This window comes from Heloderma suspectum, chromosome 4 (assembly GCF_057233095.1).
Source record: "Heloderma suspectum isolate Gila_16-S chromosome 4, 16-S_ref, whole genome shotgun sequence".
Lineage (NCBI taxonomy): Eukaryota > Metazoa > Chordata > Lepidosauria > Squamata > Helodermatidae > Heloderma > Heloderma suspectum.
The window spans coordinates 87,302,632-87,329,678 of NC_139461.1; the positions used below are offsets into that span (position 1 = coordinate 87,302,632).

A 27,047-nucleotide genomic window follows, 5' to 3' on the forward strand; every position below is an offset into this window, starting at 1 on the left:
TTGTGGTGTTGATTGCGAAGGGAAAGGACAGTCCATATCTGACACTCAGGGTGCAGGCTTGAGTGCTTACTTTACTGGAAGGAGGTGGCAGAGGGGCTCCTGTGTGCACTTTCTTTTACCATTTCCCCCCTATTCTGTCTTTGCAGCCTCTCCGGCTGCTTGAGCTTCTTGGAAAGCCCCCTGGAGGATTTAACCAGGGCCCCATTTATATGGTACCGCTTTGACCCCCACCTTGTCGCAACTGCGCAGCAATGCAGCTTTGAATCACCATGCCCTGCAATACACTCGCGATGTACTGCACGTTTCCCTAACAGACTCACCGTGCCCTTTTTTTTTGCCATTATACTGAAATGTGCAGCTGTGCACAACTGTGAGTGTGGGTGTGTGACACGTCAGTGGCTGTTTTGTATTTGAGAGGCTCTGCTGTCTTTCTTACCCTTTTTTTAGGTAAAAATTGGGTGTTTTGTGCTCCTTCATTTCTGCACCATCAGTTTGTCAGGTCCGCAGCCTAAGACTCTTGCGATAGTTTGCACTCACAAGCGTGAGCGCTATGTGCCTAGCCATCACTCCGAAATGGGCCCAGAGCAATGTTGTTCCTCCCCCAAGACCCTGCCCCCAGCCCTTGGGTACTGAGTCCAAAAGCAACTGTTGCGAAGATACGAAGCTGCAAATATGTGCAAAAGTCTGATTAAATTTGAAAATGCCCCTCTGTGCCTTTGAAACTACGCAGCTGCGAAGGGATGGGGGGAGTAAATGGGTGGCACAGGCAGTACACACGCCTAAAACACGTCTACTGTAAAATGCGAAGTCAGTTTAGGGAAGGGACAGACGGCTCACAAGCACAAGGAAACCCATAGCAAACGAAAAACATTGCAGCAAAACAACTCCTTGGAGCTCCGCATTTTCCAGGAGAAAACCACGGATGGCGAAGTCATGATTGTGTCATCTATCATGAGGGACCTCGACTTGCACCTGCCCCAGAGTAAAAGCTGGGTGTAGATGGACCCCAGGACTTCCTCCTGTCGGCTTTCCAATGCTGCTGCCTACTGAGTGCCTGAAAGCCGAGAGGGGGATTTATTTATTATTGTTATTAAAAGTCCTTTTAACAACAACAAGAATAGCAACAAATCCTCTCTCAGCTTTCATGCACTCAGCAGCCAGCACCATGGGAAAGCCCCAGGGGAAGAAGTCCTGGTGAAGTCCTCTGGGAGCTTTCTGAGAAACTCCAGCAGCCGAGAGGCTACGAGGACAGAAAGGGTGGGGAAATGGTAAAAGAAAGAGCACACACACCCCTCTGCTGTGTCCTTATAGTAAGATAAGCACCAAAGCCCTATTCCCTAAGAAATTTTAGAGAAATTCTTACCCCTTCCCCCAATTTTCAGGTGCAGTTTATCCCCCCCCCCCATGAAAATAAATAGGTTGAAAAATTAGGTCCAGTGCTATTGTTGACTGTACTTGATCTAAGTAAGAGGGGTTGTTTAGGCTTCTATGTTGTGGGGTGATGTTGGTGTTAGGTTCAATGACGTTATCCAAAAAATGTATTAAGAAAATAGAGCACAGCTCAATGGGAACTTCTAATGCAGAAATTCTCTTGAAATGATTAGGAGTTGCCTACTAGAACAGGGGTGCTCTGGCAGAAGCCTCATTAATTTTAAGAGGGAACAGGAGAAGTTCCAGGTGTTTTGTGCCCATAGTTTAATAAGAAAAAAAAGTGAGTTAGTCGTCCTAGGCTATACTCCTGTTCCCCCCCCCCCTTTTCCTGGTAGTAAGTCCCATTGAACACAATGATACTTACTTCTGAGTTAACATGCACAGATAATACTGATGACCACTTCAGTCACCCACCGCTGCTGTGAAAGATTTACGAATGTTGTATTCCTCTGTTTCTGGAATGCTCTGAATCTAAATTATCTGCAAGCAGCCAGGCAGACTCCCAGATTACTTGCATAGAACTGTGTCCAAGTATGACTTGTTGTAGAAAATCTTGTCCATTGGGCGAAAACTAAAGTACAGTTTCTGCCAGTGTTTTGTAAGTTTTGGCACAATTTGGGAAACTGTAAAGGGTTTTTTTTTTTTTTAAGTTTATTTGCTTGGTAAATATAACAGTTCAGAGAAAATGGAATGTCACTGTCTGGAATTTGAAGTCATTGCCATTTCATGGAGGGTATTGATTAGTTCCTGGAGACCATAAGGGACTTGCTGTTCTGCCTTGTAGAATGTTTTTGGGTATATAAGTTTTGGGCTTTAAAAAAATTCATATAACATTTTTGGAATTTATTTCCATGATATTTCAGTGTATATCCAAAGGATTACGTTATATGTATTTTGTTTAAAATGAAATTAAGAGATTTAAATTTGCACTCCTCCTGATATATATAAAGGTGGTTTTGAAGAAAGTTAAATCATCATTATTATGTTTTAATGCATACACTGTGGCATGCCCCCAAAGGGATACAGAAATACATTGTTCCCAAAAGTTTTACATATTAAATATTCCATACATTTTCCATTTTGTTGCTAGATACATGTGCTCAGTTCTGTAAGTCAATGAGAAATTGTCAGGAGTGCCCTAGCTGCCTCTTACAGTCCCATCCAATAGCCAATTCAAGACACAGACTAAAAGGATTCTTTCCAAGGCTTTATTCCTTTTACAACTTAATGACTCTTTCAGATGCAAATCACCAACGACTAAGCAAGGAACTGCACTGGGGTAGTTCACAGAGTAGCCTAAGCTCCAGGTAAGGCAGTTGGTCCCTGTTTGAAGGAGGAGGACGGGAAGACTCTGAACTTATGGGTTATGGCGAGGTCCTCCCTCTTACCCTTGGGTCCTCAGGACGCGACCGTTGTTTTAGCGCCAAGCAAGCAGAGTGCCTCCTCTTGGTGCCCTCCATCTGGCGCCGCTCCCTGTGTCTGCGCCAAGCATCCAGCAAGGCCCTATCCCCCGCTCTCTCGCTGTCAGGGTCACTATCTCTCTCAGGAATGCAGGCAGGAGGAATCTCTCCCTGCCGCTGTGCTTGTGAGAGATGAGCGAGCTCCTTTCCCATGGGTTGTTGCTCTTCCTCAGAATCAGAACTGCTCTGGGGCTCTATAGGCTCAGTTTCCACCCTGACATCATCCGTGCTCCCATGAGGCCCCCACCAGGGCCCCGAGTTTGTGGGGGTACAGCTGGGAGCCCGGGTTTGTGGGGGTACAGCTGGTGGAAACGCCTCAGCAGCAACGGAGCATGCACATTTTCAGCAGGTTCCCAGGACCGCTCATCTGGCCCGTACCCCCTCCAGTCCAACAGATATTGCAGGCGGCCGCGAGAAAGGCATGAGTCAAGGATCTCCGCAACTTCAAACTCCTCCTCCCCCTCCACCAGCACTGATGGTGGTGGGGAGCCGGCTGAGCAATGAGGGTCGCCAGAAACCAGGGGGGACAGCAAGGACCGATGAAAAACAGGATGGATCTTCATGGAGGGGGGGAGAGCCAGATGAAAAGCAGCAGGGTTAATCTGGGCCGTAATCTGGAAAGGCCCCGTGCGACGAGGCGCAAACTTCTTCGTGGGTGAGTGAGAGGGGAGGTATTTGGTGGACAACCAAACCCAGTCCCCCAGTTGCAGAGATGGACCCGGCTGGTGCCGCCGGTCTGCAGAGGCCTTGTAGGCTGTCTTGGCTTGCTCAAGGGAGTCCCATAAGAGGTGGTGTACCACTTGCAATTCCTCTAAAAACTCATGGGCTGCAGGCACCGAAGAGGAAGCTAGGGTGGATGGGAAAGCCCTCAGGTGATAACCAAAATTGGCAAAAAATGGAGTTTGGCGGATGGAAGCATGGCAGGCATTGTTATAAGCAAATTCTGCTAGAGGCAGCAAGGAAAACCAGTCATCTTGCTGGTAATTGACATAACAGCGCAAATATTGCTCCAGAGTCGCATTGGTGCTCTCGGTCTGACCGTCCGTCTGGGGATGGTGGGCGGAGGAAAGACAGAGCATCACATGGAGAAGCCCAAGTTGCTCTCTCCAGAAATGGGCAGTGAATTGGGCCCCCCTATCCAAAATGAGACCCTCGGGCCATCTGTGGAATGGAAAACATGCGCCAAAAAAAGCTCCGCCGTCTTCCTGGCTGTGGGCAAACCAGAGCAGGGGATGAAATGGGCCATCTTAGAAAACAAATCCACCACCACCAGAATAGTGGTCTTACCGTGTGAGCAAGGCAAGTCAGTGATGAAGTCAAGGGAGAGCAGTTTCCAAGGACCTGAGGGGGTAGACGGGTGAAGCAAGCCTGTGGGCTTGCCTGAGGGGACTTTCGCCTGCTGGCAGGTTGGGCAGGAGGCGACATAGGTCTTGACGTCCCGACACACACGAGACCAGCAAAAATCCTGCATCACTCCATGCAGGGTCTTGGTGAAGCCAAAATGCCCAGCGGTTGGGGAGTTGTGGCACTGATGGAGGACTTTCTCACGGAGGGGTCTAGAAGGCACATAGACCCGGCTGGAATGGTAAAGCAGGCCACCTTGCAGAGAGAAGGGGGTAGACTGAGGGGGGCAGAGGCTAGCCCCAATCCCCCCACCTTTGTGCAGACAAAAGCATCCTGAGCTTGTTCAGAGTGAAGGAGCTCCTCCCAAGAGCGAGGCACCGCAGCTGCGGCCAGACTCTTGGGGGGGGGGAGAATCAGGGGGGGGGATTCCCCTCACCTCCTGGCTGTATATCCAGCTTACGAGAAAGAGCATCTGCTTGTAGGTTGTCGGAGGCTTTCACATGGCAAATCTTAAGGTGGAACCAGGAAAAAAAAAAAGCGACCACCTAATCTGCTGCTGGTTTAAGGCACGGGCTGTCTGAAGATGTTTCAGGTTGCGATGGTCGGTTCTGACTTTGACTGGGTACTGTGCCCCCTCCAGAAGATGACGCCAGGTCTTCAAAGCTGACTTGATGGCCAACAGTTCCTTCTCCCAGATGGTATAATTCCTCTCAGACATGTTCAGCTTCCTGGAGTGGTAGGTGCAAGGTTGCAACCCGCCGCCCGCCCGATCTGGCTGAAAAAGCACAGCCCCCACCGCAAAGTCAGAAGCATCAGTTTGCACTACAAAAGGCTTCCTCGGGTCGGGATGTAACAGGATCGGCTCAGAACTAAAAAGCTTCTTAAGTTCCTTGAAAGCCTGTTGGGCAGATGCCGTCCAATGAAAACGAGATTTCCTGTCCTTAAGGAGGTCCGTGAGAGGAGATGTCAGCCGAGCAAAGCTGGGGAGGAACTTTCTGTAGAAATTTGCAAAGCCCAGAAAACATTGCAAGTCCTTCTTGGTGGATGGAGCCTGCCAGGAGAGGACAGCCTGGACTTTTGCAGGATCCATCCTGATACCCTCAGGTGAGATAATGTAGCTGAGATAGTCTAAAGATGTTAGGTCAAACGCACATTTCTCCAGCTTGGCATAAAGATGGTGCTTGCGGAGGCGCTGGAAGACGGTGGAGACATGGTGCTGATGGTTGTGGGGGTCCTCAGAAAATATAAGTAAATCATCGAGATAAACAATGAAGAAAGTGTCCAAATAGTCCCGGAAGATGGCATTCATAAAATGCGAAAATGTGTGTGGGGGTGCAGGCAAGCTCAAACAGCATCACTAGGTATTCATACACTCCATACCAGGTGCCGAAACAGGTCTTCCACTCATCCCCCTCCCAGATGTGAATCAGATTGTAGGCACCACTAGGGATGTATGAAAGTCACCTTTTCGAAGGGTGACATTTGCGGTGGGGGGGAGGCGCTCCGTCTCTCCCCTTGAAATTCTCTCCAGCCGGCTCCGCTCCGCGGAGATTCCACGGAGCTGCCAGCCGGGGCTGCCCACAGCCAGACATCCGGCTTCTGGGCAGCCTGCAGGGACGCAAATGGTGTCTGGCATAGCCGCCGCCATTTGCGTCCCTGTATTTTACTGTGATGGGCTACGTAAATATTTACGTAGCCTATCACAGAAAAAATAAAACAGCGAATGCAAATGGCAGCGGCTATGGCGGCCGCCATTTGCGTTCCCTTTTTTTTGGCGTTTTAGCCTACGTAAATATTTACGTAGGCTAAAACAGCAAAAAAAAGGGAACGCAAATGGTGGCCACTGTAGCCACCACCGTTTGCGTTCTCTGTTTGTTTGTTTTTTTTGCTGTGATAGGCTATGTAAATACTTACATAGCCTATCACGGCTTCCTCAGGGATGCAAATGGTGTCCCTGCGTTAGCCGTGATAGGCTATGTAAATATTTACGTAGCCTATCACTGCTACATGGAAGAAGCCAGTGGTGGCCGCCATTCGCAAGTCAGCGCGGATGGCAGCAGGTAGGTGCTCCATTCCGGGCCCATTTTGCGGGATGGGTGTCGGGGGGGCTTTGTTCCACCACGGATTTCGGGGGGCTGAATACAGTGGCATTTGGCCTCACCGAGATCTGTGGCGGAATTCTCTGACATCCCTAGGTGCCACGCAGGTCCGACTTGGTGAAAATCTTGGCTCGCCCCAGGCACTCTAGCATCTCCAGTACGAGGGGGAGAGGGTACTTGTCGGGGATCGAGACCGAATTCAGTGCTCTGAAGTAATGCACTGGGCGGACTTCTCCCGTCTTTTTGCAAACAAACATAGTAGGGGCGCAGGCAGGAGAGGAGGAGGGGCGAATGAAGCCACGGCTGAGGTTTGTTTCCAAAAACTCCCGCAGAGCTCAACGTTATGGCTCCGACATCGAATACAGCCGGTCGGCGGGGATGGTAGCCCCGGGAATTAGGTTAATGGCACAGTCAAAAGGGTGCTGAGGGGGAAGCTGGTCGGTCTCCTTCTTGTCGAAAACATCCCGAAAAGCCGCATACTTCTCTGGGAGGATAACGGTAGCTGAAGAACTGCCAGAAGCAGATGACGCGGGGGAGGAAAGGCTATGAATCTGCTCAATGTGGGACTGGGCGCGCAGAGTGAGCGGAGCTGTAATCCGGGTCACCGTGCCCGAAGAAAGAGGATGCCCATTGATGGTCTCCCCTGCCAAGGGGGCAGGAAGAGGCAGGGTAGGAATGTTGTGGAGGTGAGCGAACGTTTCATCCAAGAAACTCGTTGTAGCCCCAGAGTCCATTAAAGCCAGGGCCTCCACCCCACCCCACTGGGAGGAGCAGAGGTGAACATGCAATAGCAGATGGGAGGGTGGGGGGGTTGCGGAAGGCACCCGTCTGGTGGGGAGCCGACCCCCACACTGGAGACCCCCAACAAGCTTTGGGGGCAGCCTAGTCAGGTCTGGGGACAAGGAGAAGGAGGAGGAGGAGGAAGGAGAGGAGGAGGAGGCAGTGTGGCTGCTGGTCTGGCGCGGCAGGTGTTGGTGAAATGTCCCAGCTTTCTGCACCGAAAACATCGGTGCTCTGCGCACCGCCGCTCTAGTTCCTCCGGTGACAGTGGGGCTCGGGTAGCTCCCAGCTGCATCAGGATCTCCTCCACCCCCACTGCAGGGGCAGGGGGTGGGGGAGGGGGCAGGAAACGGGGAATGGGAGGAGGGAAATCCCGCCCCCCCGGCGCCCCGCTGGGTCTGCCGGCACCCCGCTGGGTCTGCCGGCACCCCTCCAGCCGACCATCTATCTGGAGGCAGGTCTGGATGAGGTCCTCCGAAGTAGGCGGGCTAGGCGTGTGTGCCAACTCATCCAAGATTTCGTCGTTCAAATCGTCCAAAAACCGAGCCACCAGCATGGCATCATTCCACGTAAATCCTGCATGAGCAAGCAAAAGGCGGTTGCATAGCTGGAAACTGAATCCTTGCCCTGCCTGAGGTGGCGAATCTCCCGAGAAGCCGTCTGCGTGCGCAGGGGGTGACCGAAAAATCTGGCCATCGCTGTCATGAAACTTTGATAGTCCCCTAGCAGGGGGTCATTAGTGAGAAGAAGCCCTGAAGCCCATTTAGCTGCCATGCCTGAAAGTAGGTTAATGATAAAGCCCACATGAACCTGTTCCATTAGGAAATCCTCAGGTCGAAGGCACATGTACAGCTCTGACTGGGCACAGAAAATCTGAAAAAGTCCTTTCTCACCAGAAAACTTCCCTGGCAGAGCCACCGGGCACTTGTGGCGGGGGGGGAATTGGGAGCAGTGGGGGTTGAGCAGCAGCAGCTTGCAAAGCGTGCACGGTAGTCGTCAGTTGGGCAACTTGATCACGAACAGCCTGGTTCTCTTGCGCGATAGCTTGCACGGCCGGGTCCATGGCACCCTCCAGGGGCAGTAGGAGCATAGGAAAAAAAAGAAAAGAATGGGAACCAAGCTGTCAGGAGCGCCCTAGCTGCCTCCAATAGCCAACTCAAGACACAGATGAAAAGGATTCTTTCCAAGGCTTTATTCCTTTTACAACTTAATGACTCTTTCAGATGCTAATCACCAACGACTAAGCAAGGAACTGCACTGGGGTAGTTAGCAGAGTAGCCTAAGCTCCAGGTAAGGCAGTTGGTCCCTGTTTGAAGAAGGGTGGGAAGATTCTGAACTTATGGGCTATGGAGAGGTCCTCCCTCTTACCCTTGGCTCCTCAGGACCGTTGTTCTAGCGCCAAGCGGGCAGAGCCTCCTCCTCTTGGTGCCCTCCATCTGGCACCGCTCCCTGCGTCTGTGCTGAACATCCAGCAAGGCCCCATCCCCTGCTCTCTCGCTACCAGGGTCACTATCTATCCCAGGAATGCAGGCAGGAGGAATCTCTCCCTGCCGCTGTGCCAGTGAGAGATGAGCGAGCTCCTCTCCCACAGGTGGTTGGTCTTCCTCAGAATCAGAACTGCTCTGGGACTCTATGGGTTCAGTTTCCACCCTGACAGAAATGCATATAGATCTCTCTTTCTCTCTCTAAACATAAACTTAGGAAAGCCCCCGGTCAGGTCTGGCTCTGTATCAGGACAGGCCCTAACTGGGGGAAAAAGTGGTTCTGTCACAGGGAGGGTAATAGTTGCAGGGATAGAGTGTTGGTGGCAAAACAGGTTAAGCGCAGGAAAATGACTGTTGGAGACTTCAGTTCAAAATCCCCTGTGCCGTATACTCACTGATGGACAACATTTGAGAAGCCTTAGCTGAAGGTTCCTATTTTAAGGGGTGCTTGGTATGTCATGCTTTCCCAATTTGAAGTGCGCACACCTGTAATGCTTCGAAGCCATTTGGACGGCACATGGCTTCCCTCATTACACACACAAATAGCTTTGTGACTTCCAATTAGGTCCTTGATGCCAATGGCAGGGTCCCCCCTCCTCTTTAATCCCCTTTCATGTCATTAATTACATTTCTATACTGCCCAATATCCAAAGCTCTCTGGGTGGCTTACAAAGATTAAAAACCATTAGAGTACAGTATTGTGCATAATAATAATTTAAAAAGTGTAGGTACAAACATAAACAGAGCAGACACATATACAGGGGCAGGGAGAATATTCAGAGGCAAGCAGTTGTGGAGGAGGTTTAACACCCCCCCCCCTTTGTATGGTGGTCCTGATGTGAGTCAGGGACCAATGCATTTACATGTGAGTAAGTAAAACATAGAAGGACAGTCACACAACATAGAGTTAACATAACATACAATTTGGTTCCAAGCCCAATAACTTTTTTTGAGTACCAGAACTGAACAGAGTTCACTATCCTTCCACATAAAATTCTACTCCTGGTTACTCCGAGCTTTCTTCATAGTTTCAGGATGAGGGACAGGGGTCCTTTTGGTGCTGCTGTTGTTAAACAGTTGGGAGACAGAAATCCTTACTGATCTATTGCAAATCACCCAGACATCTACCCATAGATCCAGATCTGCCTTCTGCCCACCCCTACTTTAGGGGATAGGAACTGAAGTGCTGCCTTAGCAAAGTGATCCTCCAGGAGAATTAGTTGCTGACCAGGGTTCTGAGACTTCCTGTGCCAGAACCGTGGTCAGCTTCCTGTGGTCAGGAGGGCCATTGTTCCCATAGCTGTGATACAGAAGGATGTGATCAGTACAAGTGATCAGAAATCAGGTCATGAATCCCTAAGACATTCTTAGGAATGTTGTCAGCAGTATAAATTACAACAGTTTAATAGCAGGTTACTTAGTTTGCCTGCTTCTCATGCTTGCTTTTCAACATTATTTGTCTGTTGTTGCCAATGATGAGATGAGGAAAAAAGGGAGTTGTGCTTTGTTTTGATCTGAGGTCAAAGTACCATGCTTCTTATGTGTTGTACTTTGGTTTGCACTACATTTTTGTCACTAATTTTAAAAGAATTCTAAAAGAAAACATACATTTATTTCCATAGGTTGCTTTCTGTGCTAAGTACATAGACTCCTACACACACCAGAGCAAATCACTGAGGTTGCTTCAGATTTTCACATTTGTACTTTTGTTGTTGTTGTTGTTGCGTGGCCTGATAGTGGATTATAGCTGAAGTGCAAAGCCTGTGGGAAAGGCCATTACAGCAGCAAGGGAAATAGAGAATACTGTTTGGATTCACAGAAAGAACACATTGTTTTGCGTTTAAAACTGATGGAGCCTGATTGTATTTATGAACACTTCGAGCTCTTGAGACTCAGTGTTCTAATCATAAGCTGCCAGTGTTGATGGATGTTTCATTGTGATTCCCATTAATAGGATGGTTTGCAAGTTACGGTAAGTGTTTTGTTGTCGCTAACACTCTGTTGTGTTCAGGGCCAGGGTAAGTGATTTTTTATCTCTCCAAGTTGGTGGCACTAGTGGAATTCAGTTGCCCTCCTGGGGGAGAAAAAGAGGGGTAGCCATCTCCAGAGGCGTCTCTGGTCTGCCAGATGATATCAATTGGGGCTTAATTTGCAATGGCTTCCACAGTTACAGCTCTTGGACCTTCCTGCATGATCAGGCAATGTGGATCTCAGCCGCAGTTGAGCCTTTCTGTAATATACCCTGAAGTCCTGGGAGGAGAGCACGCTCTCCCCCTTGGTTGCAATAGATCGTGTGTGGGGGGAGGCAGTGGGGAGCTAACTGTGGTGGTACTTGCCTTTCCTTAAAAAAATATTGATAGATATATATTCTAGCACAGAAGATGTTGTTCCATAACCAACAAAAATAAAGTGGTTATCTCCTATCTCTCCTTCCTAATTCGGAGTGAAGTGAGAGGGTGTGTGTGTGCCCTAACTCCCAGGTGTGTAGGCAGGGACAAAAGGTTGGTCAGACTGAACACCAACCCAGCAAGGTAGGCTGCCACTACCCCTGTTATGCCCACCTCAGCCTGAGCCAGGGGATTCTCAGACCTTACAGGACCCTCTTGAGGCTTAGGAAACAGTGATTCAAATCACCAGACCCTAACTGCAAACCCCAAGCCAGATACATAGAACAGCAGCAATTAGCCCAAGCAGAAGACATTGGAATTAGTACTGAGGTTTACCTGGCAGAAGGCACAAAGAGTTCTAGAGGTAGAGATTTAAGTTTATTTTCATAGGGGAAAGGGGTAAAAAGGTATACCTGATTCAAAGAAAACCTTTGGAACAATGTTGTTGTTGTTCAGTTGTTAAGTCGTGTCCGACTCTTCATGACCCCATGGACCATAGCATGCAGGCCTTCCTGTCCTCTGCTCTCTCCCGGAGTGTGCTCAAGTTCATATTCATTGCATCGGTGATGCTATCTAGCCATCTCATCCTCTGCCATCCCATTCCCTTTTTGCCTTCAATCTTTCCCAGCATCAGGGTCTTTTCCAGTGAGTTTTCTTTTTGATTGGAACAATGCTCCAGGCAAAAATAACAAAGCGATACCTAAACCTATCCTATACATTACCGAAGTATGAGTCATCCAATAGGACAGGGCCCAGTCCAGGATCCAAAAGCTCACAATCCCAGACACAAGTTAAAGCATGAAGATGAAGATAGATGGGCAGCTCCTGAGCCACTTATGCTCAGATCCCTGACAACTCGAAGATTTCAAGGAGCCAATCACAGGTAGACTACCATCGCTTCCCGAACCCTATAATGGAGGTGGGAAAGTTCCCACAGGAATGCAGCTGAGATCATTAAATCCCAGTTACTGAGTCTTACTCTGGCCTTGAGGGCTAGAGCTAGCTGAAGATAACAGATCCACAGGTGGCTACATCACTATGTGCCATTTCAACTTAGCCAAATGGAATTGTCCCACAGTTAGCGCATCAGAAGAAAAGGGAGTTCGTCAGTTAGGGCACAGAGCAAGACTGGGATTCTTGACATACAGGCATGCAAGAAATTGTTTACATTTGATGCACCACTAATGTGATTTTATTATTTGTTAAAAATTCATACATTTATTACTCATTAATAAGATTTGCATTTATTTTGCTACTTCATTTGTTTTCATGTTTGCCCCCCTCCCTGCCCATTTTTATTTGGGTCTTTGCCATCCCTGGTGTTGGAAACAACAGCTGATTTCTGCAACCATTCCTTGCATCTCCAATAAAAGATGGTGGATTCTACTTGTGGCCACAATCCCCCCACTCCAAACCCCAAAATAATTCAACATCCCAGATATTCTCATAAAATAAAATGGCAGCCACAAGGAGCAGCTGCAGAAATCAGGTCCACTGCCATTACTGGCAGAGAAAAATAAGCCTCCCCATCCCAGAATGGTACAAATGAGTATCAAATGGGTATGAATGGGAGAAACAAAAATGTTCCTGTTTCCCTATGCATTAACTTTAGAACAAATGAAAACTGAATGAAATGGGTGCCATTCAGTTGAGTTTTTTATTAGTTTTGAAATGAATGCATGTACCTATACTTTTTAAGGCAAGAGATTTATGTCTGCTGAGCCCTGCTGGGTAATCTGAGCAACAGGTTGTCTGGCCTTCTCAAGCACTGATGCCTTCCTGCTTCAGTCCTGCATCTGATTCACCTCCTTTCTACTCCTTTCTATCCAACACCCAGTTGAGTTCCTTCCCAAACTTTGCTTGCCTCCCACTTGCTACTGTTATTTATTTCTTTGGGGGATGGGTACAGATTACTTAATTAACAATGAATGCACTGTCTAGGGGTTACCCAGCACTTTCTTAGGTACAAAATAATGTGGTTGGAATGCCATGTACCTGTAACAGAAATCCCACCTTTGGGAAAGATAGGGACCCTTGCACAACACATTATAAATCCGCGGGTGGGGAGTTTCAAACCAAGAATGAAACAGAGCGGCCCTTATTGCCATAGATATGTGAAAAAGTGTTAGACTTTTTTCTCTCCTGAGGGAAGGCATCTAGGGTGTGGTCCAAAGAGCGACTTGGGCTCTTGCTAGCCCAGTAAATTTTAAAATGGAAGATATGTCCTGGGCCCTGTGTTCTTCAACATTTTTATTAATGACTTGGAGGAGGAGGTGCAGGGAACGCTTATCAAATTTGCAGATGACACAAAATTGGGAGGGATAGCTAATATCCTGAAAGACAGAAACAAAATTCAACATGATCTTGATAGGCTGGAGCGCTGGGCTGAAAACAACAGAATGAAATTTAATCGGGATAAATGCCAAGTTCTGCACCTAGGAAAAAGAAACCAAATGCACAGTTACAAGATGGGGGCTATGTGGCTCAACAACACTACAAGTGAGAAGGATCTTGGAATTGTTGTAGATCACAAGCTGAATATGAGCCAACAATGTGATGTGGCTGCAAAAAAGGCAAATACTATTTTGGGCTGCATTACTAGAAGCATAGCTTCCAAATCCCATGAAGTACTAGTTACCCTCTCCTGGTTAGGCCTCATCTTGAGGACTGTGTCCAGCTCTGGGCACCACACTTTAAGAAGGATGCAGACAAGGTGGAGAGGGTTCAGAGGAGGGCAATGAAGATGATCAGGGGACTGGAAACAAAGCCCTATGAAGAGAGACTGAAAGAACTGGGCATGTTTAGCCTTTAGAAGAGAAGACTGAGGGGAGATATGATAGCACTCTTCAAGTACTTGAAAGGTTGTCACAGAGAGGAAGGCCAAGATCTCTTCTTGATCATCCTAGAGTACAGGACATGGAATAATGAGCTCAAGTTACAAGAAGCCAGATTCCAGCTGAACATCAGGAAAAACGTCCTGACTGTTAGAGCAATGCGACAATGGAACCAATTACTTGGGGAGGTGGTGGGCTCTTCCACACTGGAGGAATTCAAGATGAAGCTGGCTGGATGGGCACTTGTCAGGGATGCTTTGGCTTAGATTCCTGCATTGAGCAGGGGTCTGGACTCAATGGTCTTATAGGCCCCTTCCAACCCTACTATTCTATGATTCTATGTCTAAACAGCTGAGCCCCATGTTTTGTCACAAACTGCTTTTGAAACTCTACTCAGATTCAAAAAACAGTTTGTCATGTGGCTTGGCAAGAGTGGGGTGGCTGCTGTTAGAGAAAAACAAGTCTAAAGTTCCCTTGGGCTCATGGAACAAGTTTCCTAGTTCTTTGAATCCTGGGCATCTTTCTTTTGTGCAGATGTGCAGTGTTGTGGATTTTCAGATACTGATCTAGTTGCATCAATAAGACAGAATGATGCATATTCATCTTTCTTGCGCTGTACCATGTCAAGACAAATACTTGTTTAAATATTTTCTGCTTGTGTTGTAATATGTTTTTTGTGTTCCTGTCTAAAAGTCTTTCTTGCAATTATGCTTTACAGCTGTTTATTTTGTTCTATTTTACACTAACTGCAAGGGATTGGAGGGGGTGGGCAAAGAACGATGTTGAGATGATATTCTTATCTTGTTTCACCTTAGAAACCTTCTTGTGCATGATACATGTATTTCTCTGTAACACCTATTAAGTGTTCAGGAATAGTAATGGCAACATTTGTCAGTCTTTCTTATAACAGAGAGAAAAAAAGTTCTCTCTGTTATATAGATCTGATTAACCATCTGAGCCAGCACCATGCCTGCTTACTGTAGCCCAAACATGTATGGTGCTGGTTTGCAGACCTTGCCCTACCTTTATATCTGATCATCTAAATTTCCAGCTGCCACTAAATTAAACAAACCTCCATATTTACCCAGCATGGGTTGTCCTGTGCTAAAAGCTTTGTCTTCAGGCATTTTAGAAGGGTTTTCTTCACCTACACCATTGGTGGAAAATAGTCCTTTGCAAAATGGCTATTCATTAATCTCATTGGAGAAATGTACAGTTCTGCAAACTCTTATTTCCCTTGCCCCACTTTGTCTCACCCATGTAGAAAAAATGCAACTACCTCTTGTGCACATGCACCAATTTTCAGAGGGTTTCAACATAGCTGATGGGGGACATCTAAAGGCTAAATTAAAGGTGACCTGGCAGTAACCTGCACTAAACTTGCAGTATAAACAAATCCTAAGGTTTTTGATATACTTGATATCATAGAATGGTAGGGTTGGAAGGGGCCTTTAAGACCGTTGAGTCCCCCCCGCCCCGATATGGAATGCATCATATCTGAAAGACTTTCAGTATAATCTTTTTGTCTAGATAATGAAAGCTTCCACCATTTATTTATTTATTTATTTACTTACTTACTTACTATATTTGTAAAACACCCAAGAACTGAGGTTCTCTGGGCAGTGTACATGACTATCCTATCAGATGGAAATGGGGTAAAACACAGATCTAAGATGCTAAATTATAACTAAAGAACAACAGATGGTGAAAACCTGTGATTGAAACTTATTTTTCCCCTCATTTCTGAATTTAGAAAATCTGATCACATAACTAAAAATTGTGCATGTGCATGCATGTACATTCACATGCCTTGAAGAAAACCAGCAAACATGCTTTCCATTACTGCCCCAAATGATAAGCCACAGTATAGATTTTAAATTCAAAGACCTTATATCTCTGAATAAGACAAGGTGCTGATGGGAAATATTTTTTAAATGACCATATTCTCATCCAAATCCTTCATAAATTGTGTGTCAGTACAGCTGGAAACTATATAACATAAAACTCTGGCTTATCAAGCCTTCCCAAACCAAGCAACAAATGTTCAGAAATGGTGGTTGTTTTGGCCCGAATGCAAAGGGGACTCTTGTGTACCTATTCAGAAGATAATTTCCACAGTGCCCCCCAAAAAACCTTTTATGAACTCCCCTGAATTTATAACAGCAGTTTGATGGTTTGATGTCATGAGAGATTTTCAAAGGGGAAATTGGAGGGGAATCACAGGCACCCTCTGTAAAATTGGCAGAGGAGAAAAAGAAGAAATGTGTGCACACACAATCTGGATTATAGCACTTAAAATGTAAAAACAGCATATACAGAGAAATAAACATGTATTAGCAGAAAAGTTAACTAAGGGTGCAATCCTATGGAGATTGTCAGCAGCCTCTGAAGTTGGAGGCTGCTGAATATCCAGCACAGGGTGGCTGGTGCATGGAGGCAACCCTCACCTCCATGCTCCGGCTACTCTGCATTTTTGCTAGATGGGTGATTTTGCCTGTCTAGCCACAGTGCTTTCAAGTGGGAGGGAAGGAAGCTGGGGTGAGCATAGGAAGCTGTGTAATGCAGCTTCCCTGGGCTCCTCCCCTCCCTGCCCCCAGGACTGCCCACTTTTCCCTGTCTCCACGTTCCATTTCTGAGCATGGAAACATAGCCAGAACCACAGTGGCTACAAGGGTGAGGGGGGAGTACGTTTTCTGGGCTCCGAAGTCAGAGCTATGATTCTGACCTCAGATCCCAGAAACCAAACAATCTTATCTCCCTCTAGACTCTGTCTAGGGGGCATAGGATTGCGTTCTAAACACCTTAAAAGTTGCTCAAGGACACCAGGAAACAGATGATTTTGTAATTACTTGGTACCATGTCATTAACTGTATCAATACCACAAATAATACAAGGAACCCACCAACTATTCATGGCAAACTCTGGAAAGATACTTTTGGTCATAGCTCTACATAGCAAGACTCTTAACTTGCAGGTGGACTCTCTCGAACCTCATCAATTGTATGCTTGTCACAAGGAGTGCTCCTTCCATTGCGGGGCGGGCGGGGGGGATATCGTTTATATGGAATGAGAGCAGAGAGTTGTTCAAGTCAGTAGTTGCAAGATTAGAATCACTTCTTGGGGGGCCTATTAAGTAGCTGCAGAGTAAGGTGAAAAGCCCCTGGTGCAATACTGGTAAGTAACTGCAGGACCATGAGTGCACATGGAGTGAAGTTGTTGTAGGACCAGGCTGAATGCCCACAGGGCAATGCAGGTAAGTATTTGCAGGATCAGGGTGAAGGTCCATGGTGAGAGGTAAGAAGCTGCAGGACTAGGGTAAATGTGCATGGAGCCATGAAAGCAAGTAGCTTCAAGATCAGAGAGAAAGCCCATGTAGTGGTGTCAGTGTCAGTTGTAGATAACTAGGGACCAATCTACACAGCCCATTTAGTGCAGAGTGAAAGCACATCAGGATCATTTGTGACAGATGATGCTGTCACTAATCCACAGCAACCCTGTAGCTTCCCTCTGGAAAAGGTGCATTTTTGGAAAGTCCTTTTAGTGAGTCTTTTTCCCTAAAACATGGCTCCCACGTGGTTCTGCTGCAGTGTGCCCCATCCCCTGCATTAAATCCTGGGCATGCCTCTGTGACCTGGCTGTGACCTGGCAGTGACATGGCCAAGGGTGGGACAGCCCCTTCCCCCCCTTCCCTCTTTTCCCTCATTTTCAGTAGGGCACTTTTGGACACTGGCTTTCTTTCCCACTTAGCACTACTCCGCGCTGTTTCATCCTTTCGCTTTATCGCAGTAGTGCTGTTTTTCCATTTACAACATGTAGCCTAACACAGTAGCTGCTTTACCCATTCAGATGATATGTGTGATCCGTGAAAGCAGGTTTTTAGGTAGCGTATACTCTACTTTTCTTGCTTTGTGTGCCCCTGATGGACCAAAGCGATTTCATGACAATCCAGATATAACCAGAAAGCGCTTCTCATTTTGTTTCCATGTAGATTGGGCCTAGTTGTAGAGTCAGGATGCTCTGATATCGAGTCTGCAAGTGAACAAGTCTTTTCTTGTCCACTTGTTCTTATATTTTCCTGACTGCTGCTGTTAGCCCTGAAAAGTCTGTCCTCCCTTTCTTAGCAACCACTCCTGTGCTTCTGCTCCTTGGCCTTGTAATGAGCCAGCAGCTCTTTTCTCATTTCTACTACCCCTTTTTGTACCTTCTGTTTTTTGTTCCTTTCTTGTTGCTTCTCCTGAGTCTCTCTCTGAGCTTCCAGTATTCAAAGTTTTACCCTGTGCTGCTGCCCTGCCTTGTCCTTCTCCCTCAGAGTCCTCAAGCCATTTAAAAGGCCCTTGTCCTAATTCCCTTTCCTTCTGTTTAACCAGCCTTAGCTGTCACTGGCTGCTGTTGCTGGGCAAGCAGGGAAACCTGAGGGATTGTGCAGGGGAACCTGGGGGGTTGTACAGCGATACCACTGCCATGGCTCCTCACAAGGCCTAATTAATTCCTTTAGTATGATTGTTATGTTCTGAAATTCATGTTAATTGTACTATGAACTTGAAGAAGAGAACTAATTATATATATATATATATAAGGAAACATACAATACGTTCTCAAAAGCAAAATCAGCAGTGATTTGGAGCTTTTCTATATGAGCTACGTGAGCTTTTTACAATCTTGCACCTTTACTGGGGCTTTTGCTTCTGGATTCTTTGTGGGATTAAGATCTGCTCCTTTACATGGGCGGACGTGTGCTTTGATTCGGGACTTCCTTTGTCTGCAAGTTCTATTTGTTTCATTATACAGCCACTAGATGTCGCTGTGGTATAGCAGAACCATGCAATTACACACAGTCAATATAGTGGATTAATGTTGCTTGCTGCATTATCTCCAATCTTTAAAAAGCTGGGATAAGGGTGAGATAGCACGGAAGATGCCCTGGAGGTTGACCACGTCATGTAAAGGACCCCCAAACTTCTGTGAGTAACCAATCTTGATGGCAGGATAAAAGCCCCATGTGGAGAAAGTCTTGATCTAGCTTAGGAGATTCATATGCTTATGACTTCGTGGATCAGGAACGATGGGTGTAAATCTAATGCACATCCAAATGTGAATGCCATTACTTTTAACAGAATGTGTGTTTGAATGTTTGTTCCTATCCCCATTCTGGCAAAACTAGCCATCATTTCAAAGAACAACCAGAACCTGGTGTAATGGTGGCAAATTGTGGGTTAATTAACTTATCCTCATGGAGGCAGGATTTCCTTGCTCTCCTCCCACCTGCAGCCCCCCCCCCAGTACCTTCCAAATCTGCTCTGGAGGGTTTACCCTTTCCACCACCCCTGCAGAATATGGCGGGGGGGGGTACTGAAGAAGGGAGGGGAAACCCATTTCGACAGTGGTCTCCAATCTTCTGGCAGATGCTCAGGGCTGAATTCAACCTAAAATATTATTAAGTAACATCCTTGTTTGTGGAGCAATTTAGTAGCGGCACTGCTGAATGGAATTTAATTTAGAACAAAGTCTAGTATTTATGCTAAACAACAACAACCCAGGAAGTTTTCTTCTGGCTACTAATTATGAAAATTATGTAAAGATTAGTGAGATTATAAAATACACATTTTCAGGATAGTTTGCTTTATTAAGAGACAATAAACCTACAAAAAAAAAAACCCTCTCCTCTGACTTCGTTGTCAGAAGAGCTATGTTCTTTCATTCCTACTAGCCTCTGACCCTGGCGTGCTTCTACACAGCTTAGTGTCAAACTGCCATGCTTCCTTCACTCAGTTCTAATGGGGCATCCACACAACCCCATTGTCCAATCATTGCATCCTATATGTTCCTTGTGATTCTTCTGTCTTTCCTCAGACTGCAAAAAGTCTGACTTTTTTTAAAAAAAAGTAAGAGAACCAGGAGCACAGTCTTTATGGGGGTAGATGGCTTTAGAGTTACTCTTCTACCTTTTTTAAAGGGTGGGCTTTTGATGTGGGCTATGATGTATCAGAAAAGTTAACCTATCACTTTTCAATCCCTTTCCCCCCCAAAACCATTTTTTTGGCCACTAACAAATGGTGATGACAGGTTTTAAAAAATACCTTTCAAAATTAGCTTTATTGTGTTATAGCGCTATAACACCATATTACAAAAAATAATGTTATAGCATTATGATCCTATAGCACTATACTGCCATATAAGGTCTATAGACACATAAAATCTATTTTTGTAGCATGGTGTTATAATGTTATTACACAATCATATAATAATGCTAATTTTAAAAAAGTGTTTTTATATTACTTTGTGTTTTCCCAGGAAAAAAGGAGCTGAGGGAGCTGCAGAGCTCCCTCAGGCTCCCTCTCTTGCTCGCTCCCTTTGGCGGGCTCTGCATAGTAGAGGTAGCCAAGAGGCAGCCGCCTGCACTCCCTCTGCTCCTTCCTCCTTCCCTAGCAGACTGCGACCCGGCTGGGGGCTGGCTTCAAAAAAAGTGCCAGAGGGAAGCCCTGGCGTGACCTGCCACCACTACACCACTGAGCTGGCAAAAGAGAGGGGAAAATAACTCCCGTTACTGCATTTATGTTACGAACTTATAAGGTAAATAGAAATTGCTTAAGGGCTCATTTTGTTTTATGTCAACAAGAATCAGGCTGGCTAAAATATATTTTTGTGGCTCCACAGTTTAACCCAGGCAAAGAGCTGAAGCTTTTGCTGCTATAATAGTATTGCTCTCCCAGAAGTGATAACAGCGATTCTTCCTTCATTTTGAAATTTGCATTTCATTATATAATAACCAACAGCCCACATCCAATAATTCTATTTCAAACAAAATGCATGTTAAAGCTGACAGTTTGACATTAACTTAAGCTTAAGGTTGGTTGTCAAATAAAAAATTCATGAATTAGGGACAATGTAGAGGTGAGATGATTTTTCTATGGAGTTTTGTGAAGCTCTGTTCGATGAAGATATAGGTGTTTCGTTTTTTTTAAATGATATTGTTATCCTTTTTGTACTATGAGTCCACAGGATAAGATTTAAATAAACAAATACATGATTAGCCCATTATTTATTCCACCCCATACGTATGGGTCTTGTGCTAGAGAATTGTCTAAATTGGGCTAAAACCAGGCTTAGTCCTGATCCCCCAGATACCAAATCTCTGCTTTCCCCCTTTGCTCTCAAAGCCAGTAATTCCAGAGGAGGTTTTTAACATGCCGTCACCCTACCTCATTCATGGAATTTTATTGATGGTCCAGATGACATCATCTTTCAGTCAGAACCCTACTGTTTTCCCACCACTCCTTCTGTATTTTTCCTTTCAGGGAAAAAAGACATCATTGTGGCACAATGCCTTCTAACTAGGAGTCCTCTGTCTGGAAGCACCTATAGAGAAGTCTCATGCAGAAAAGGTTTCAAAACATAAGAGTGAAAGATGTTAAGAGAACTCCTCCTTCAGCCACTCTGATTTAGGCAGGGGACTACTGATTATTGATTCAAATTATTACATCTGCCTCTGTATGTTTGGATTTGGGGATAGTGCAAAGGAGGTCTTGGCTCCTTACCTGTTGTTGTTGTTGTATACGGGAAAGAATTTCCACAGGCGAGTTTCGATCATGCAGGGCACTTGCTGAAAGCCTTCCTATAATGGTCTAAAACCACAAATGCTTTCTTTGCCTTAATTTCCACTGGAACCCCAAAATTGTTGGTCGCCTGGAGTGATTATCCTAAATATGCAGTAATAAGGGCCTAGCAAAAGGTTCAAGTGAGTGCTATTTTGATCCCAGTCTAAAACAAGCTGCACTAGCTGAACTAGCATATAATTAACACAACTAACACGTGCTAAAAAAACACCCAAATAAAAGATCCTGAGAAACATGCCTTTGTAGGGTTTTTTTCTAAACAACTATATGGAATAGGTTACTGTTAGTGTTACTTTGGCTTGAAGCTTGATTAAAGGTGCAATCCTATAGGCTATGCTGGGAGCTGTACATAGGATTGCACCATTAATCTCTTTATTTCAGAGTTATAAATGGATATAACGCACGCCTGTAAAAATACGAGTAGTACTCTACTAAAAGAAAATAGGAAAAGTTCCAAAGATTTTTTTTCATGTAAAACTCCCAATATTTGGGAGAAACTCTACCTTGAAAAGCAACGTCTATCTTCCTGTTGGGAAAAGGGAGTTGCCAGTGGTAGAAAGATTGTGGCATGCATTCCACCAGGTGACAACAAGCTCTTTGCCTAAATGGCCTGAAATTTCTTGACACATGGGATTCAGGTGGAAGTTTTGCAAAATTTGGGATGAGAGGTGGGAACAGGATGTATAAAAATGAGAGGCAGAAATCTATTTCGCATATACCTCTCCCTGCAAAAGGGAAATGGGTTACAATCCTTCTGGTGCAGCTCAGGGTTGAGCTTAATTATGCCAGAGGGACTTTACAACTGGCTCGCTCTGCTAATCTTCGTGAGCAGCTCTTGAGGTGAGGCTAGAACCATCAATCATGCTGGATTTAGCAGATGCTTTTATGCTAGGGGTGGGTAGAAGGTGGATCTCCAGACCTTTTGGACGTCAGCTCCCAGATCCACTGGCCAATGGTCAGTTGAAGTTTAAAATATCTGGAGATCTACCTACTGCCCACCTCTGTATGGTATGCCATGTTCTTTCAATTTAAGATGTGACATGTTTAATCCCAATTATTGGCATCTGCCTCCCCCCCATCCCATTTGCAACCCCAGTGGTCTGTGACAGGGGTGGGAAGATTTCAGACCTATAGGATATACTTTGTTTTTTACTAGAATCCCAAGATCCACCAACCACAGCCTGGTGCCAAAAAATTCTGATCCCAAGAATTTGTATTGAGCACCAGAACTGGATGGAGTTCACACAAAATTCAACTCCTTATTACCCCAAGTTTTCTTAGGGCTTCTCTACATTATGGAAAAATCCTGCAGCATTAACAGGGCTTTCTGCTTCCATTTCCCTGGCATGATTAGGATGGGCTCTTTTAGATGATGAACATGACATGGAATTGAAAAAACCCTTTCTTGGCTGCCTTACCAAATCTTTCTATAGTTTAAGTGAAACAGCACCATCTAGTGGCCAAATTATATCCCGCATTTTTTAAAAATTCCAGTTTATTCCCGATCTTTTTTAACGTGGGAAAGCACAGGAGACATCCTGGAGGTTGACAACATTGTGTAAAAGATGCGCAAACTTCTGTGAGTGGCCAATCACAAGCATGCAGTAAATAGCTCATGTAGAGATGCCCTTAATTTCAGCAATATAATTTAGGGTATTGGCAGGAGAGAGTCCTTTTGTTGCTCTTATTGTCAAACAATTAGATGTCAGAAATCCTTCACAATCTACTGAAAAATCACCAAGAGATCTACCCAGTAGACCTAGATCTACCTTCTGCCCACCCTATGAGTTTGTACTTTGGTAGATGTAAAAATAATTATTCTGATAAGATGAAGGGTAGTTGTAAAAATAAAGAAGTCAATATTTTGTGATGGTTTCACATGTTACCATGCCCTCAAAAACTAAACTAAATCGTTGATAGTAAGTATAAGCATCTGTAAATTCCATCTAAAATGAGTGACTTAATGCCTATGGGTGTGTTTGTTTTTAACGTTTGGTTTGTTTGGGTCTGTAATGTTCTGAATTAAAATATACCATCCAGATGGCTGTTAAGTTCCATAATTTCATTGGCATAATATGGAAGATTTTATTGACCTCCCTTTACTGTTGTTATTGGCAGTATATCTAATGGAACATGAAGTCAGTTCTGAGGCTGAAATTGTTTGGCAGCCAGATGGGTGAGCATTGACGCTCCTGGACCCATTGTCTTGATAGATTTAAAGATGAGGGAACTTAAGACTTTTCTAAATGATTCAGAACAATGTTGTTGTTTTTTACTTAAAGTTTTATTAGCCCTAATGCTGATCCAGTGCCAGTGCACCATTCCCACATTAAAGGATGGGGACGGTCTTGCTCCAGCGGACTTGCTATATTCTTGTTTGCCACTGTTTAAAACAATAAATCAATGGAAATATACAACTGCTCCAACAAATTAAAAATAAAGGACACAGTTCAGCCAAACTTTAAATGCTTCTATGACCTATTCATTATACTGGAAGAGTTAAACACATGTTTAACTTTCCAATATGGAAATTATTGGGACTTAAAAGTGCGTAAATCTGGCTGGATACTGATGGAAGTACCTGTTAGTTATTTTCAAGCCAAAAGGTGAGACTAAAGAAATGTCAAAAGAAGCAAAAAAAAAAAAAAAGTCATGCAAGAGGTAAAATGGCTCTTTTAGACATAATTGAAGTGGCTTCATAGTGGAAAATGGAAACTCTCCTAGAGTGTGGTTAAAGCAAACATTGAACACATTATTGATAGTGAAGTTTACTCATTTGGCAAGATTTAAGGAAGGAAGAGAGAAAGAAGGAATACGTTAACTGGATAATGAGAATTGTTCTCCTTTTGGAATAGAAAATACAAGTGGAATCTGCAATAAAACACTGCAGTGTATTCTTACCCTCTAACAGCTCCTGTTAAGGGTTCCAGCCAGACAGCCATGCCCAACTCCAGAAAACTGTCCCCTATAAGGGATTCAAGTAGCCCAATTTACACTCCCCCCACCTCCCCAGGGGTTAAGTTTTTCTTTTCCAATTGACACCCAACATGGATGCCACTGAGTTGTTCAGTCCTCATTGGCCTGCCCCCCTCTTTTTACCCACTCTCCTTTTATAGCCATGTTTTGTACTTCTGCATACAAAATCCATGATCGCTCCCTTGTTTCTAAGTGGCTCCATTTTGGCTCTAGTCTTGTTGATACTCAACCACTGAGGGAATGGTGGACAAAATATGGTCAAAATATTTAAATTATTTGTTGATATATTCAAATATCCTGTTCTTTCATAGAGTGAAGGAAATTATGTTATAGTTTATTGTTCATTTTTGTTCTTACTATTTGTTTCATTCATGACTTATATACCCATAAAATAATTGTTAGGTTTTGTTCCATGTATTGTGCACGCTTGCAATGCTAATCCATGCTTTTGTAACCTCCAGACTTGACCATTCTAATATGCTTTAAGTGGGTTATTCTTGAAAACAACTCACAAGCTTCAACCAGTGCAAAATACTGCAGCATATGCCCTTATGGTTATGAGACGGTACAGGCATATCCAGTGGATCTGGTTTCATTTGCATTGGCTGTCAATATGCTTCTGAGTTCAATTAAAGATGCTGGTGCTTACTTATAAAACCCTTCAAAGTCTGGGTCCCACATATCTTACAGAGCACTTTTTATTGTCTCCCATGCCAGCTTCAATCTTTTTTTCAAGAGCTGCTCCAAATCCCAGATCTGTGCAATTCAGGACTGTCATGGCAAGAAGCAGGGCATTTACACCAATTGCTGAGAGGATGTGGAATGAACTTCCCTCTGGAATCTGCAATTCTCCCTTTTTTGGCTTTCCAGAAGAGGTTGTGAAACATGTGTCTTCTGTTTGGTCTTTGGCTCAGCTAGCTAGTTTTCTTTGTTCTTATTGGTGCGGATTTTCAGGTTTCCTTTGGTTGTTGAACTTGGTCTTTCACTATACACCATCTTGAGCATTAGAAAGGTGCCTAGTAACTAATTTGAATAATAAATTTCATGTTGCGGATATCTGTTTTACTAGTAAGTAAAAAAAAGTATTAAATGGTAGAAGATAATGGAGAAGAGGATTGTTGTGGATAATCATGTTTATTCATAAGCACTATCCAATAGCACTAATTCCACAGTATTCATATGTAACCGCAATCACAATAATAATGAACGTATCAGTAGGGTGGCCAGATGCAGATGAGAGCCCACTTCAGCACCTTTAATAGTTGTGTAGAAGAGGGAATTTCAGCCTGCGTAGCTTGTCATGCAAGCTACACCTGCTGAAATTCCCTGTTCTACACAACTATTAAGTTTACAGGAGCCCTGTCCTCTTTTTCATTTGACCACCCTACAAATAAATAGGGTTTATAAAACAGCATTTTTCTAGTGACAAATTATTTCTGAGTACTGGGGAAATGTAAAGTCCCCACAACAGTAGTATACTTGAGGAAATACATTTATTTGTATCTTATGCTACACATATTTTATTGCATGAAAAAAAAAAACTATAATGGTTCCAAGGGGTTTTCTGTGAGTATAGCCTAAAGAACTTTTAACTTATTCTCAGTCTGAGACTGTTGGGCTTTCTGTAGTAGGAAATAATGGCAAAACATGCCTCTGGAAATTAGTGTTGGTTTTGGATGTGGGATGCCACAAAAACAATTTGGAGCAAATCTCTATTGCTCAGCCTAACCTACTTCACAAGGTTCACTTGATGACACATGAAATAGGAATGTTAAGAGTATATTTTTCAATGATATGTGCATAAATTATTATTAATAAATTGTATTAATTTGAGATAAAATTACATGTACTTTGAGAAGCAAACAAATGTTTTCTGTGGTGTCCTGTGCTTAAAAGTGTGTGAAACACTCATAATTCTCTGTGCTAGTATACTATGGAACAAAGTGGATTTTGGAAATATTTCAGACTAGTTTATAATTTTGAGAGCGATCTAGAAAAATTATAGCTGTTTTATTGCTTCCTCGTTTCAGCTATTCAGCTTTCATATTCAGGCTATATTATTTTTCCTGTGACTGAAACTTTCCTTCAGGTCTAAATATGTTAACTTTTTGGCACTGGGATGTGTTTAGGGCATTTTTGTGGTTTGTGTTATACAACGGAGTCAAAATGGAAGGAGAACATATTTGTCCAAGGCTTCTGGTAGAAACTAAACTTAATTTACTCACACTTGCTCTAGCGTTTTCTTTCTTAAAATATCATTATCACCCTTGGGGGAAAATGACCAGTTGAGGTATTTCCAAGTTAATTGTTTTTGCAAGTTTGTTAATGATTTGTTTAAAGTTTTTGTTTCCTTCATGATTTAATGAAGAAGTGTAAACGAAAGTAGTAGTTGAGATTCTTGATCTTCAGTCAGATTTTGAGGTGTGTGTGTGTGTGTGTGTGCAGATGTGGGCCTAGTTGCTGAAATAAATTCTCAGTAGAACTCCTATTGTACTTCATAGGCTTACTTATGAATCAACATGCACAGAATTGTGCAGTTGGATTATACAGAGAGAGAGAGAGAGAGATTATATACATATGTCATTTAACTTTTATAAGTGATTTCTGCAATACATGACTGGACACGATAATCGTGTTTT

The 27,047-nt window shown here is 44.4% G+C and overlaps 1 protein-coding gene and 1 long non-coding RNA gene across 5 annotated transcripts in view; one reads left to right on the plus strand and one right to left on the minus strand.

Moving 5' to 3' along the window:
* LOC146347126 (uncharacterized) overlaps positions 1-1,956 on the minus strand; it is a 60,644-nt gene extending 58,688 nt beyond the window's left edge. Inside the window, exon 1 of the long non-coding RNA XR_014790167.1 lies at positions 1,796-1,956. This is a non-coding gene — a long non-coding RNA (uncharacterized LOC146347126). The remainder of the gene's footprint in view (positions 1-1,795) is intronic.
* LDLRAD4 (low density lipoprotein receptor class A domain containing 4) overlaps positions 1-27,047 on the plus strand; it is a 439,787-nt gene that overhangs the window by 138,453 nt on the left and 274,287 nt on the right. The gene's annotated exons all lie outside the window — the stretch shown is intronic.